The 15203-nt window shown below is 40.5% G+C and overlaps 1 protein-coding gene and 1 pseudogene across 8 annotated transcripts in view; one reads left to right on the forward strand and one right to left on the reverse strand.

Moving 5' to 3' along the window:
* The window catches only part of TOM1L2 (target of myb1 like 2 membrane trafficking protein), a 127760-nt gene that overhangs the window by 41728 nt on the left and 70829 nt on the right, over window positions 1–15203 (forward strand). The window lies entirely within an intron of this gene.
* LOC102891357 lies at window positions 6624–9527 on the reverse strand (annotated as a pseudogene).

The following is a 15203-nucleotide window of genomic DNA, read 5'->3' on the forward strand; positions in this document are numbered from 1 at the left end:
CATTTGTGACTTGATTCTATGTCCTAAAGGCTCTTGGAGCATTGAGGCACCATCATTGCAGACTTTAGAAATGGTGTGGTCAGACACATAAGTCAGCTTTGCATTGGAGCCTTTGGAGACCAGGCAAGGTGAGGTGATACCCTGGATCCCTTTAACCTCTGCTCTCTCCAGTCCTTCTAAAGCACCATGACCAGAGCCTTAGAAAGCACAACTCAACAAGCTCTGGGCCTACTGACCAGAAAGAATAGTAGGAGTGGCTGTGGAGGTCACTTTTCTGCTATCAGATTTAGAGGAAGAGGCTCAGAGGGCAGCAACTTAATTTAAATCAGGTGGTTTTTGGTGATTGGAGCAGCTTTATTTTATTTTTTAAATTTATTTTTCATTTTTCAATTACAGTTTACATTCAATATTATGTTAATTTCAGGTATACAGCATTGTGGTTAGACGTTTATATAATTTTTGAAGTGATCCTCCCATAAGTCTTGTACCCACTTGACACCATACATAGCTTCTACAATATTAATGACTCAATATTCCTATGGCTATTCTATAACTGCCAATTTGTACCTCTTAATCCCTTCACCCCTCTCATTCAGTCTTCCAACCCTCCTTCCATCTGGCAACCATCAGTTTGTTTTCCATATCCACGAGTTTTTTCTATCTTGTTTGTTCATTTATTTTGTGTTTTTAGATTCCACACACAATTGAAATCATATAGCATTTGTCCTTCTCTGTCTGACTTATTTCACTTACTTGAGGTCCATCATCTTGTTGCAATGATAAGATTCATTCTTTTTTATGGCCGAGTAATATTCATACACACACACACACACACACACACACACACACACACACACACACACCAGTTCTCTATCCATTCATCTTTGATTAGAGCATTTAATTCATTTAAAGTAATTATTGGTAGGCATGTAGTAATTGCCATTTTATTTATTGTTTTCGTAATTCTCTGTTCCTTATTCTCTTGTTCTCTTTTCTTGTATGTTGATGACTTTCTATAGTGTTGTGTTTGGAATCCTTTCTCTATTTCTTGTATATCTCTTATAGATTTTTGGTTTGTGGACGATGTGCATCATATCTACCAAGCTGTGTTATAACAGTCTATTTTAAGTTGATTATTGCTTAAGTTCAAACACATTAAAAAATCACTACCGTTTTTACTCACTCCTCCAAGTTTATTTTTTGCCATTATTTTTTACGTTGTTCACGTGTGGGTTGGTGTGTATTCCTTAATTTACTGTTGTAATTACACATAATCTTCTTACTTTTGCCTTTTAACCTTTGTACTAGCTTTACTTGATGATTGATCTAGTATTTTTGTTATGTGCTTGTCTATTTCAGTGAAACTTTTTTTCTTTATGATATTTTCTTAATATATATTTCTCCTTCTCCTCCCCTTTCTCCTTCCCTTTCTCCTCCCCTTTCTCCTCCTCCCCTTTCTCTTTCTTCTTCAAGTCCCTTTAACATTTCTTGTAATACTGGTTTGGTGATGATGAACTCCTTCACCTTTTTCTTACTGAGAAGCTCTTTATCTCTCTTTCGATTCTAAATGGCAGCCTTGCTAGGTAGAATAGTCTTGGTTGTAGGTCCTTGCTTTTCAACACTTTGAGTATTTGCGCCAGTCTCTTCTGGCCTGTAAAGTTTCTGTTGAAAAATCAGTTGACAGTCTTGTGGGAGCTCCTTTTTAGGTAACTAGCTGCCTTTCCTTTGCTGCTTTTAGGATTCTCTCTTTGTCTTCAGCCTTTGCATTTGAATTATAATGTGTCTTGGTGTGGCTCTGTTTGGGTTCATCTTTTTTGGGACTCTGTGCTTCTTGGACTTGTATGTCTATTTCCTTCACCAGGTTAGAGAAGTTTTCAGTCATTATTTCTCTGAATAGGTTCTCAATACCTTGCTCTCTCACTTTGCCTTCTGGTACTCCTATGATGTGAATGTTGTTACACTGGTTGTTGTCCTAGAGGTCCCTCAAACTATCCTCATTTGGGCAGGGGGGGGATTCTTTTTTATTTTTGCTGTTCCGATTGGGTATTTATCGCTACCTTTTCTTCCAAATCGCTGATTCGATCCTCTGCTTCATTAATCTGCTGTCGATTCCATCTAATGTATTCTTCATTTCAGTTTTTGTATTTTTCATTTCTGACTGTTTCTTTTTTGTTTCCTATCTCTTTGTTGAAGTTCTTACTGAGATCATCTGTTCTTCCCCAAAGTTCATCGAGCATTCTAATAACCAATGTTTTGAATTCACATCTGATGGATTGCTTGCCTCCATTTCATTGAGTTCTTTTTCTGGAGTTTTGTCCTGTTCTTTCATATTTCTCTGTCCCCTCCTTTTGTCTGCCTTTCTCTGTTTGTTCCTATGTATTAGGTATATCTGCTGTTTCTCCCAGTTTTATCAGAGTGGCCTTATGTCCTAGGTGTCCTGCAGGGCCCAATGGCAGTCTCTCTGTTCACCCGAGCTGGGTGCTCCAGGGATGTCCCTTGTGTGAGTTGTGTGTGCTCTCTTGTTGTGGTTGAGCCGTGATTGTTGTTGGCACATCAGTGGCTGGGATTGACTCTCAAGCTGACTGGCTGTGAGGACTGGCTGTGACTTCAGTGGATAAGCAATTGTGCAGGGGCTGAATCCATGAAGCAGGATTTGCTTTAGTGGGACTCTGGTGTCTGCCAAGTCCGCCCTTTGCGTGTGTCATTTGTGGCACTAATCAGGTGGTGCTCTTGTGTGGTCTGAAGCCGGCCACCAAGTGTGTTTGTTCTGGGGCCTCTTGAGAGGGGCTCTAGTGCAGGCCAAGGTCAGCTGCAGCCCATGTCCAGCTTGGGGCCTCTTGGTAGGAGCTACAAAGTGATCTGTAGTTGGTAGCTGCCTATGTTGAGCTTGGCGGCACCTGAGAGTGGTTATGCTGCAAAAAGAAGCCAATTGCTATTAGTGCTGGGCTTGGGGCCACTTAGCAAGAGATACAGGGTATGCCAAGGCCAGCTGCTGCTTGTTTGGGGTTGTGAACCTTTGAGAGATTTTAGAAAAGTCTGCAATGCAGGTTCAGGCTGGCTGCTTGTGTGTACTAGACTTTGAAAGAAGTTTGGGCAGGGTGCATGAATTGGGTGGGGGTAAGATCTAAGGGAATCACCAGGGTGGAGCAAGAGTGGTGTTAGCCAGGTTGATGGAGATTCAGATTTGGCTCCCACCTGCACTTGCAGACTATGTGTGTTCCTCAATAAAGGAACAATGGTGCCTGCCAGCATTTTAGTCCAGGAGAGAGCTGCCTCTTCAGCCCTCACCCTGAATCCAAACAATTCAATTCTTCCCCATTAGTCCCTGGTGCTTTTCAAATTGCTGTCCCTTCTCTGGAGCTTAGGGCAAGTGTTTGTGAGTGAGTCTGTGCTGTGACCCTTTAAAAGGACACCTGGGTCTACAGAAGCCCTTTGTTTCACCAGATAGAATCCCTGATAGTTTTCATAGCCAGGTGTTATGGGGACCCCTCTTCCAGGCACTGATGGCCCAGGCTGAGGAGCCTGGAGTGGAGCTGGAACCTCTGCAATGATAATATCCTTCTTGATTCTTAACTACCAAACATGGGTGTGAGACTGTATTTTGCATCTTTTCCTCTCTTACCAGTCTCGATGTGGCTTCTTTTTTACATCCTTAGCTATAGGAGTTCTGTTCAGCTAGTCTTCAGGTGGTTCACAAGGGTAGTTATTCTATAATTTAGTTGTAATTTTGATGTGGTCATGGGAAGTGAGCATAGCATTTACCTACTCTTGACCTGAGGCAGCTTCGTTTTAGAAGAAGCTCAGCCAAAGCTGTTTATTGAAAGCAGGCCATAAGCATTTGCTAGAGTGAAAAAGATGAGTAAAGAATAGAGTCTTTGGTATAAAGTTACGTCCCCAGACCTGACTCACAGTTCAGCTGCCTCCCCAAAATTAACAGCATCCAGCTTGTAGATCTTGCCTATTAATACATTTATTAGCTTGCTTATTTGATAGCCACATAGGCTTCCTGAAGTAAGTGCAGGCAGGGGTTTGCCAAAAATGTACTCTGGTTGGAAAAAGTTTTCTTGATAGTTGGCTGCTTGCCATGCTGCAAGGTCTTGTGCATTTTGGTTCCTCTCAGAGGGTGGCTTTGTATGCAGTGCACATGGCACCCTGAGTTCCAGCCTAATTGCTATGTGCGGGGTAGCTGAGTACAGTATGGTGGCTGAGTAATGAACCCACATTTCTCTTTGCAGCTTCTCAATTAGGAAATCACAGGGACCTTGAGCCTGCGTTTCATTTGAGAGTGTTTTCCTCTGCTAAATCTGGATGGTTTCAGATTTTAAAAATGCTGCCTTTGTAGCTGGCAGCCTTGTCATGGTGCCCTACATACATGGTTATGCCTTTGCTTTAGCCGAAGTCCTCCTTAGTTGCCATTTAATTTTACACAAAGACCAGATAAGATATGGCATAAGGTTGGATGAGCTGACCTACCAGAAGCCTTCCAAAAATTATTATACGATTCCTGATGACAAATGTATAGGTCAACAAATTTTTTTTAATTATAAACTGGTTTTATGTATTTTGTAGAAAATTTTGGAAAGTTACCCTCCTTTTTCAACAAAGCCAAAATGAAATAAGATGTAATTACTCTCACCTCTAAGCTATTTACCACTGTTATCATATTGGGATTAGCTTTCCAGGCTTTTCTTTTTTGCATAGGTGTATACTTTTTAATATAAAAATATGTACTATTTTTATCTTGATTTTTCCCTCCACTTCAGTGTGATGAACACTTGCCCACCAACACATTCTTTTCGCTTAGCCAGTAGCCAAATATGTCTGCAGAGTGCAAGCAAGCCATTCTAGGCAGTATGTCACCTTGTGGGATAATGCTGTCATCTCAATTAGAGTCTTATGGCTTCAGGTTTTGGGGCCCAAATCACATTCTTTAAATATTGTCATAGGTAGCAAATCATCATCTTTTGAAGTGTAGCTTTGATTTTTAAAACAAGCCAATAATTTTTCACACCCCAGAGTCATATGCTGACGAGACCAAACTTGAGATGTGGCTATAGCAAATACGATTAAGTTTTTCTAGGTAACTTGTAGTTGATTGGACAACTATAATGGCTCCACTAGGCTGAACACTTGAAAGCCAGATGTAACTGCTGCATGAGCATTATAAGTGTGGCACTGGTCCTCAAACCTTAGGGACTGAGGTGAACATCAGAATCTGCTGAGAAGCTTGATAAAAATGCCCATGAGGCCCAGATTAATAAGGGTACGGGGGAGAGAAGGTCTAATGGGGCATGAACTTATCTGTAATTGTAGTAGACACTGCTCATTTCCTATCCAATACCTGTGCCTCATTTCTCCTTAATTTTGTTTGGGGCGGCTATGTGCCCAGCTAAAAAATTCTCTTACACAATCTCCCTTGTAGCTAGGAGTGACCATAGGACACAGTTCTGGCCTATGAGATGGAGGCATAAGCCACTAGGGAAAGCACCTCTTCATAAATAAAATGGCAAAACCCTTTGGTCCTTGTGCCTTCTTCCCGCCTGTTTCATGGACTCTGTCTGCTGAAGCAGCGTTCCAGTTATAGGGATAGAAGCCACAGGCCAATGATGACAGAGCAAGACAACAAGATCCTGGATCCTTCATGTAATCCTTGAGCGGCTGTTCCAATTCTGCACTGCCTGCCTTTAGCATTCTTCTTGTTCCATGAGAAAAATAACCCATCTGTTTAAGTGACTGTTAGGTTTTTTAATTGCTTGCAGCTGAATGCAATCATAACTGATAAGGCAATGTTTTAATATTTTACAAGGGGGAAATGTATTTACATATTGTGTAATTAAAAATGAAAAATAATTTAAATCCACACAGATTTCTGGGCCCCACATCAGACTCACTGAAACAAAATCTTTGGGGATGGGACTCACCCCAAAGTATTTTAAACAAACTCTCCAGATGATTCTAATGCACAATAAAATGTGAGAATCATTTCCATGTGCATTAATATTATTATCCCTGTTTTGTATATGAGAACATGAGGCCCAAGTAGGTTAAACAACTTTACTCAACATCTCTAAGTGATATTTGCATCCAATACTGTCTAGTTCCAAAGTGCACCCCGCACCCTCCCACCCCAGGGAGGCCTGGCTTTTCCTCCCACAACACAGCCATGCTACTTCTGAAGGGAACTCCAAAATAGAAGATTCAAAACTGTTTTGGCACAGGTTTACATCACTGTCCAGGGACAGCATCACTGCAATGCATGTATCCCTAAGAAATGAAGAGATCTATGTTTTCTGGCGTGTTTGTTAAAAAGCAGGTTCATAAGTTCTTGGTCTTGTCTTCTGCTTTTGAAACAAAAGTAGGGTTTTGTTTGTTTGTTTGTTTGTTGGCTTTTTAAAATCGCTTTATTAACTTCACAGTATGTAATGAGCATCTTTCCATGCAATAGGTAAAACTCTCCTGCTGACAGAAACTTACATATTCAGTCAAAACACAGCATTTTATTAGAAGCTGGTAATAGGAGACCCATGAGGAAAAGTAACACCAAAAGGTTTACAACGAAGGTACATCATAAACATGGAAGTCTAGGAAGCAGGTGTGTCTTCCTATTAACTTCAGGGAAAACATCAGCATTCAAGCATATGGCAAAACTCATCATGATAGTCCTAGTGAGGGGGTCAGTGCTAACTGCCTGCAGACTATGACTCAACTGCTTTTCCCTCAGCTCTTGCATGAGTTGTTTCATCTCCTCCCCAAGCCTTTCCATACTCTTCTCTCCCATCCTTGCTTGTGGCTCTCCAAGCCTCTGAATCATATCCCGTCTATACTGCAGGATGGGTTGCCTAACACGGAACCGCCTACGATTTCCTCTAAGCACAGTATTCACCAGCTTCCAAAGGGAAGGCCAAGGGCTCTCCTTTATTAGCATCTTGCTTCTTTTCGTCCTTTTTTTCATTTTCCTTGTTGGCATTTTCCATGTTGAGATTTTTTTCTGCTTGTTCCTCTTTGGATGCTCTTGCTCCTAGGAGACAAGAGAAGGAACTGGGCCTGTCCTTGCTGTCTCCTCCTCCCACTTCTCAGTGAGTACAACACTGGGGACACTTGGACCACAGACCTGCTCCTCTTCTGCTCCCACCTCCTACTCCTGGGGCTGCCTCTGGCCTGCATGCCCTCAGGACTACGGGGACCTGATATGGAGAAGGGAACAATTAAAAGCTGTGAAACAAAAGTTCTTTGAAATTAGTTTTTTTCATAGACTTTCTAGGGTTAAGTCACTTAAGAATTACTAGAACATCTCACCCATGAAAGGTGATTATGGTTGTTTTATGAGTATGGAAGACATATAGCTCATAAGTGCTAAAGTAGTCTCCTGTGAGTTATTAGAACTCTGCAGTATTCATGTTATACCAAATTAGCCATCAAGGGCTGATAGATTTTATCTGTAGTTCACAAAGGCATTGGTCAGTGCTATATATTCATAACAATTAAATACACACCGGCTTGCCTAGAATAGGATCTTTGGGTAAGGTGGCCACCTCAGGTTGTAATGATGTGATTTGCGTGGGTATTTGGAGACCTGTATGATAACATTGACTTTCTGTGGGGAAGGGGATCTTTACTGTGTGAAATAGGAGGTCAGTGTACTTGAGACCCTCAAGGGGCTGGCAGGATTGTCTTGATAAAGTGTGGCCTGGGAGTTAGGAGTTCTGTGTGCCAGACTGGGGTCTGGCATGAAGCCACTGCATGTCAGGATCTCTTACGTAAATCCACATAGTCAGACTTTCAGACTTCACTCTGTTATTGCGGTCCTCCTGTGTGTAAAGCATTCTGAGAGATACTTTACTAAATTGCCTTCAAGGAGCTCCTTTTCTTGTGGGGGAGAGAAGATAGATATCCAAGTCTCTACAATAGCAGATATTGCCACTCTTATTTCTCCTGAGGGTTGTTATGTGTCTGGTCCTGTGCCAGGCCTTTAAAGATGTTTACTTAATTCTTACAAAAGCTTTGCAAGGTATAGGTATTATTATTACTGTTATATATATGTAGAAACTGAGGGTCTGAAAGATTTTGTTACTTGCTCAGGGTCACATAGCCAGTAAACAGCAGAATCAAGTTTGAGTTCAGGTCAGCCTGACTCCAAATATCCTGAACCTCTGTGTGATTTTGCCTCCATGGTGCTCAGCCCTGGTGTGGTGGCAGGGACTTGGAAAGTATGGTAGAAGGAAACCTCTTTTGAATGGGAGAATTGAGGAAATCTTTGTAGAAGAGGCAGTATATTTAAAGAGTTTAGGGTAATTAAAGATAAGTATGAGAAGGCTGGAGTATGCTCTGAGAATAAGGAGGACTCTGGTTAGATTGAAATGTGTATTTCCTCGTGAGGATGGAGAAGGGCAGGAAGAAGGAAATGAAGCTGGGAAAGTAACTGAGACATTGTGAAGGGTACTCAATGTTGGGCTAAGTTATAGGAAGAACATTTTGCATTTTATGTAAAACTGTTTGAAGATGTTATCTATTGTGCTGTTCATTATTCCTTAATATAAGAACGACCGCAATAAATTCATCTTAAAACTTAGCCTCAGGAAAAAAAATTTCTCCCCCTCCTAGTGCGATGTCTTTTAGTCTGCTTTTAATCAGAAAGCGAGGACTGTGGAACTCATTGTCTTTTCCTCTTTGCCAAGGCTACTGCGAAGCCCAGGCTTGATTTAATGTCCAATTGTACTAACTATCTTATCGCCCTGGTTCTCAGTAAAAAAAAATTTCACCTTTTATTTCGTGTATTTTCTAGTCTACCTTTTACTTTATTTTATTTGCCTTGGGTACAAATTATTATTAAAAACTTCCATAAATTCCTTTTGGAAGTAGGTAGGATATCTTTTAAATATATTTTACTGCTTTATAGAAGAAACTTTGACTCTTGCACTACCATAGGGAGAGGCAATAAGGGGCTGGAACAGGGCAGTGATATGATCAAAGCTTTTTTTTGGCATATTGATGAACTGCTTGCAAGAGACTGCCGGGAAGGGCATTTTATCTCTTGAATAAGGGATGGAATTAGTTTCTGGGAATCCCTGGAGTTGTGGAAGGGCCTGCCAGGTGTGCGTCTGCTATGGGGGCTCTCTGAAGCCCTCCTCGCTCCTACTAAGTTTGAAATCATGTCCTTCACATGCCCAGACTACCTTTTCTTTCATTTTCACAGTGGTCTCTGATTTGGTCATTTTCTAGGACCACCTAGACCACTTTTTTTGGCTCTTACCAGGAAAATGGACTAAAGTTTCTAAGTCAGCAATTCTCTATATCCCACTTTCTGGATTATTTAATGCAACCCTCAATAAAATGACTCTGCATGATGAGTAGACTGTCAGCATCCCAGACCAACAAGAAGAAGCTGCCTCATGGTCTGATGGTCTTGAGGATGTCAAACTTGGCGGTCCCGCTTCTGAAGACCCAGAGCAGGGTGTCTTCGGTAGGGTGCACTTGCCTCCCTCTGCGTACTCAAACATGGGCTCTGTTTCTATGCTGGTAGTCTTCATGAATTCACGGGGTCCTCCCCTGAGAGCCACTGCATATCATTTTCTGTTGGCACCTCACGTATTGCAGCTGCATTGCTGCTGTGAAAATTCATGTTGTTTTTAGCCTTTAAAGTATTCTTATTAGTAGCAGCAACTAAAGCACCTGAGATGTTCTAGGGTAAGAATAGTATCTGACACAGGTCAGGGGTTCATGGAGAACCTTTTGAAAGTGTGTGCAGAATTGTGTGTGTGTGCACTTTTCTGGAAAGGTCTTACTGGATTCTCAAAAGGAATATATTCTTCCTTTAACATTTTATCCAAAAAGAGTTAAGAACCATTCCTCTAAAAAATGACCTTCTCTGGCTTTCTTTCTGACATTCTTGAATATCCATATCAAACCACTTCCTGCAAAGCCTGCTGCTCAAAGCAGCTCTAAGCAGCAGGGACACAGAGACATCCAGAGATCCAAACATCCAGTATGGGAGATCAGCACTGGAGGATGGTGGCACTGGCTGTGCAGCCACCTGCAGAAGCCCTTTAAACTCAAGTGCAGTTTCCAGTGTGGATGGGCAGTTCTTGTCTTCCCAGCTCGGAGCTGTCCAGCTTTTATGTTTCCCAGCTGCACTCTTTGTTCTTGCCCTTTACCGCTATGCCAGCCACTGAGAGCAGCCATGCAGTGTTTTTCCCTTTCAAGTGGCCAAGTAAAGGCCCATTCTCCAAGCTGTACTTGGGGAATATCTCCAGACTTGGTATTAGGAACCATAGCAATAACAAGCTCCCAAAACAAAATTAGATTTTTCTGTGGTCCAGTGAGGATCTGGACTGGAAGTCGTTTGATTTTATTTTGCCTTGCTCTCTTCCCAAGCCCACGATTGCAAAAACACTTTGTGAATCAGAAATGGAAGCATTGTTCTCTGGTAATCACTGAGGAATGTCTTTCCTGAATGGCTGCAGTGGGTATGAATAGCTCTACAGAAAAAAGCAAAACAAAACCTAAGACATTGACGACAGCTATTTATATTCTATTTTGTTTAACAAGCTTTTGTTGAATACCTACTATGTGCTGGTAGAATTCTTATCCGTCTGAGAAGGCCGGTTCATGAAGAGCTATTACACTGCAGTAGGGGCTGTAGGAGAATCAGCAATCAAGGACTGTGGGTCCCAGAAGAGCATAATTAATTCAGCTGGTATATGCATGCGCACGCAAGGGCGGTCAGGGCCTTGCTGAGAGGAGGCAGTGTAGCTGAGAGTTAAAGGAAGAATGTAGTCTCCTGTGTTCTCTTTTGACCCTTTTCATTATGTAAGCATGCATTTTTTACCTTGTGGTGATTGGTATGCACATAATGTTTTATGCTGCCAGTTTTTTACTTAGCATTCCTATACCAATTCCCACCTAGTGATTTGGCCAAAGTATTTATCATTTTTTAAAGCCATAGAGCTTTTTTTTTTTTTTTGCCATCAATGAGCCCTGGTTGCTTAGCCATCCTCTCATTTGTTGGGCTCAACAGAATTTTTCCCAAATACACATCTTTGCTCTCCCCTTCCACCTAACTTATTTCCTTAGGAGCATACTACCGGGTCAAAGTTATGAATGGTTTTACTCCTTTCCTACTGAATGCCTTTTTTCTTTTTATTATGGAAAATATCAAACATAATCAAAAGGAGAAAGATTGCTGTGATGAACTCTCATTTTTTATCAGCGAGTTTCAACAATTATCCAAACTCATGGCAGCTTTAGTTCATCTACAGTGCCATGCACTTCTATCCTAGTTTATTTTTTAATAAACCCCAGACATCATATAATTTCATCTATAAATATCCAAGTGTGTATTTCTAAAGGATAAGGAATCCTTTAAAAAGTATAACCATAGCTTCATTATCACATCTAAAAAATTAATTGTAATTCTTAATATGATAAAATATCTAGTCATCTAACTAAAGTTTAAGATTTCCAGTGTTTTCTGTGGCCATCCTCAGGAGGCTGGTTGTTTGTACCATTGTGTTCTCTAGGGATGGTTTCATTAGCACATCATCCCTAGGTTGGGAATTCTTTACAGAGAAGGGTGCTCTACCTGCAGGTCCTGGCCTCAGAGAGGGAAGGAGAGAGGGAGGACTCTATCTGGGGCCTCTGCTACTTGCCCTCTGTGGTTTATGCTGCAGGAGGTAGTGGATACTGTCCACTCATTACTCAGATTTCCTTGGGTACTGGGCCAGTATATCCACACACTGTTTGACTTGGTGCAACATACGGAAAATATCACACTCCTCCCTTTTGATTCCACTTCATTGAAGAATGAAGTATCATGATGCTGTTTCTTCAGTGCTGAAGAAGCTGGATAGAAACTATGGTTTTTCTACAGTAAAAATACCAAGATGCTAGGAAAATGTGCATTCCCACTGGATTTTAATAATCTTATTTGCATGTTTACCTTAGCAAGTTTTGTTTGGTATTGTTCAAGGTGGCCCAGCTAGAACTACTGTTTAAAGTCACATTGTCATTAATAAGTTATACAACCTGTGTATGATAAGTCTATTAGCTCCAAATATTGTACAAGTAGAAATATATGCTTGTGTTGGGTCTCTTTTTCCTATTTAAATATGGTTGTATTTAAATGTAATCTCCCTGTTTGTTCTTGCTGTTGATATTCCTAATCTTTCTGTTGATGGATAGGAGTAAATTCCCAGATGATTCACAACTCTGTTGTTTGTGGCTTTGGAATGCAAATCACATATGTATATTACATCTGCATCTCCCCCTGCGGCAGCCTGGACTGGCTCTCAGTTTAGTCCTCTTTGATTAGCTGGCTACTCTATCAGGTGGCAAAAAAACAAATCATGGGTGTAACCCACACCAGGACACAGAGGAGTTAATAGTAAAGCCTGGTTAGGATAAAAATGCATTTTCAAAGATATTGGGGTTAGAAGGCTTTTATCCTTATGGAAAATAGTCTTTATAGTCAAAAGGTTTACTTATGTTCAGTACAGCCTTATGCCCTATGCCTAGCTATTTTTGATGAAAGAATTAAATAACTGGATTTTAGCTTTGATTTTGAGTTTTATATTTTATTCCTGGTTTTTATAATATAATATACCCTTTCCTTCTTAATAAAACAATAACAAATTTTTAAGGATTTGCCTCTAAAACAAATACTTCAACACATTGATTATTTTCACTTTTTTATATTTCTCTTCCAGGTATTATCCATATGCATCTTTTTTTTAAAAAAAAAGACAGTTTTAGGTCTTGTTTGTTTTTACATCATTACAAAATGTTTCTATATGTTTTAATAATGATAATTTATAATGGCTATATAATATTCAGTTGAGTTGATATCTATACCATAATTTACTTAGGCATCACTTTTCTATTTCATATTTGAGAAGTTTTAAGAATTTTAAATAATACTATATTGAACATGTGTATAGTTTTTCCCCTTTTTTAAATAGCTTTATTGAGATGTAATTCGTCCATTTAAAGTGTAGTATATTCACAGAGTTATGCAACCATCACTACAGTCAATTTTAGAACATTTTTATCACCCCATACTCATTAGCAATCACCTAGGCAACCACTAATCTACTTTGTCTCTATAGATTTGTCCAATCTGGACATTTTCTATTAATAGAATCATAAACCTATGATCTTTTTTTCCCATTTAAAATATTGTGATAAAACATACATAACAAAAATTACCATTTTAGCTATTTTTAAGTGTATAGTTCAGTGGCATTAAGTACATCCAAAAGTTGTACAACCATCACCACTATCCACCTCTGGAACTTTTTCGTCTTCCCAAACTGAAATTCCTCACCCATTCAACACTAATTCCCAACTCTCTTCCCCCAGCCCCTGTCAAGACCCTTCTACTTTCTGTCACTATGAATCTGACTACTTTGTATACCTAGCATAAGTACATTCATGCAGTACTTGTCCTTTTGTGTTTGGCTGGTTTCACTTGGCATATGTTTTCAAAGTTCATCCATGTTGCCACATGTGTCAGAATTTCACTCCTTTTTATTGCCAAATACTATTCCATTGTATGGATGTACCATATTTTGTTTATCTATTCATTAGTTGATGGACATTTGGTTGTTTCAACTTTTTCGCTATTAGAATAATGCTGCTACAAGCATTCGTGTACAAGTTTTTGTGTGGACATATGTTTTCATGTCTCTTGGGTATGTATACCTGTGAATGGAATTGCCGGGTTGGGTAATTTTTTTCTTAGCAAGAATTTTTTAAGCTGAGTTCCAAAGAAATTATTAAGTTAAAGGATAAGAACCTTTTATGGCATGACATTTGATATCTATTGCCCAAGTTGTTTTTTCAAAGGGTTCTTAATGTATGCTACCTTCAATAATGCAATGTTCTGGTTTCACTGTAACCCTCCCAGCAGTGGGTATTATTATTATTTTTTTAAGTATTAAGAATAAGAATTTAACTTCGTTGTTTTAACGTGGGTGTTTTTTATTCTTATTTGCTATTCTTTCTAAGACTTGGCCTCTGGATGGGAAAACCAGCTAATATTTGAGTCTTACTCTGATGGGCTGCTTTTAACTGCTCCCCACAAATGCCTTTGAATACTACAAAAGCTATGATGGTGGCAAGGAGAGTGTTTCTCTTTACCTAGTTCTGAAAGACAGATCTTGGCAGGAGTTAGTCAAAGCACTCTGGCTTTGCTGAGCACAGCAGGTATGAGCCCTGGGGAACTTTTGGAATGTTTTCTCCAGGCTTGGAATTTTATAATTGCTCTTTGAGGCAGAAAGGAGACCTTCTTTTTTAGACTGGTTCATGGTGATGCCTGTGATCCCTGGCTGGTCTGGTAGGCTGATTGGTGCCTGATAAACAGCCCGGTGATGGTCTCGTCTGCCCACACTCTAGGAGGGACTTAGGGTAGCCTCTGCATTCTCTGTCTGAAGGCTGTTGTAAAAGCCTTGGAGACAGTCATCTTCCCTTTTGCCTTCCCCACGTGAATTCAGTCTTTCTGGAGGCCCAGTCCACATATGCATGTGTCAAGAATTGTAGTTCATATTTATTGCACACTCAACATGTGCCAGATTTCCTGTTTTGTGCTTTATAGCACTAATTCATTTTATCTTTTTAACCATTCTGTTGAGGAGATATGACTATTTTGCCTATTTTATAGATGACTAAACTGAAATTCAGAGGTTAAGAAATCTGCCCAGGGTCAAATGACCTAGGACTGACCCCTAGTGCATCAAATTCAAAACCATGCCCTTGACCAAGTGCTGTCCTGTCTCCCTTTTTCACTGAGCACTTTTGATAACCTGCCCCTGCTTCCTGCTTGTCGTCTCTGCACTCCAGTACAGCCCTCACGCTGTTGCCAGAGTGATCTGTCTCAAACATAAATACTGTTGTCACTCCTGTTGGAAAGCCCCTTCCATTGGCTCCTGCAGAAAACCCGACTCCTTACAGAAAATGAAAGGACTCTCCCCAGCTGGCCTCCTCTCACTGCTTCCCTTCACCTAGCATTTCCATCTCAGCCCTGGCAGGCCCTCAGATCTCTGCTTAGCCAGTTCCTACTGCCTGTGAGGCTCCTCTCCTCCTCCTCCAAATTGCTGCTCTTCCATTTTACCGGGTCCTTCCTTAGCTTTTATAAACCCTTCCCCTCCCTCTCTTCAGCATGATTAACTATTCCTCTGTCATCTGTTGGCCCTTGAGTCTTTTTTTTTTTT

Source organism: Pteropus alecto, unplaced genomic scaffold (genome assembly GCF_000325575.1).
Source record: "Pteropus alecto unplaced genomic scaffold, ASM32557v1 scaffold52, whole genome shotgun sequence".
NCBI classification, from domain to species: Eukaryota; Metazoa; Chordata; class Mammalia; order Chiroptera; family Pteropodidae; genus Pteropus; species Pteropus alecto.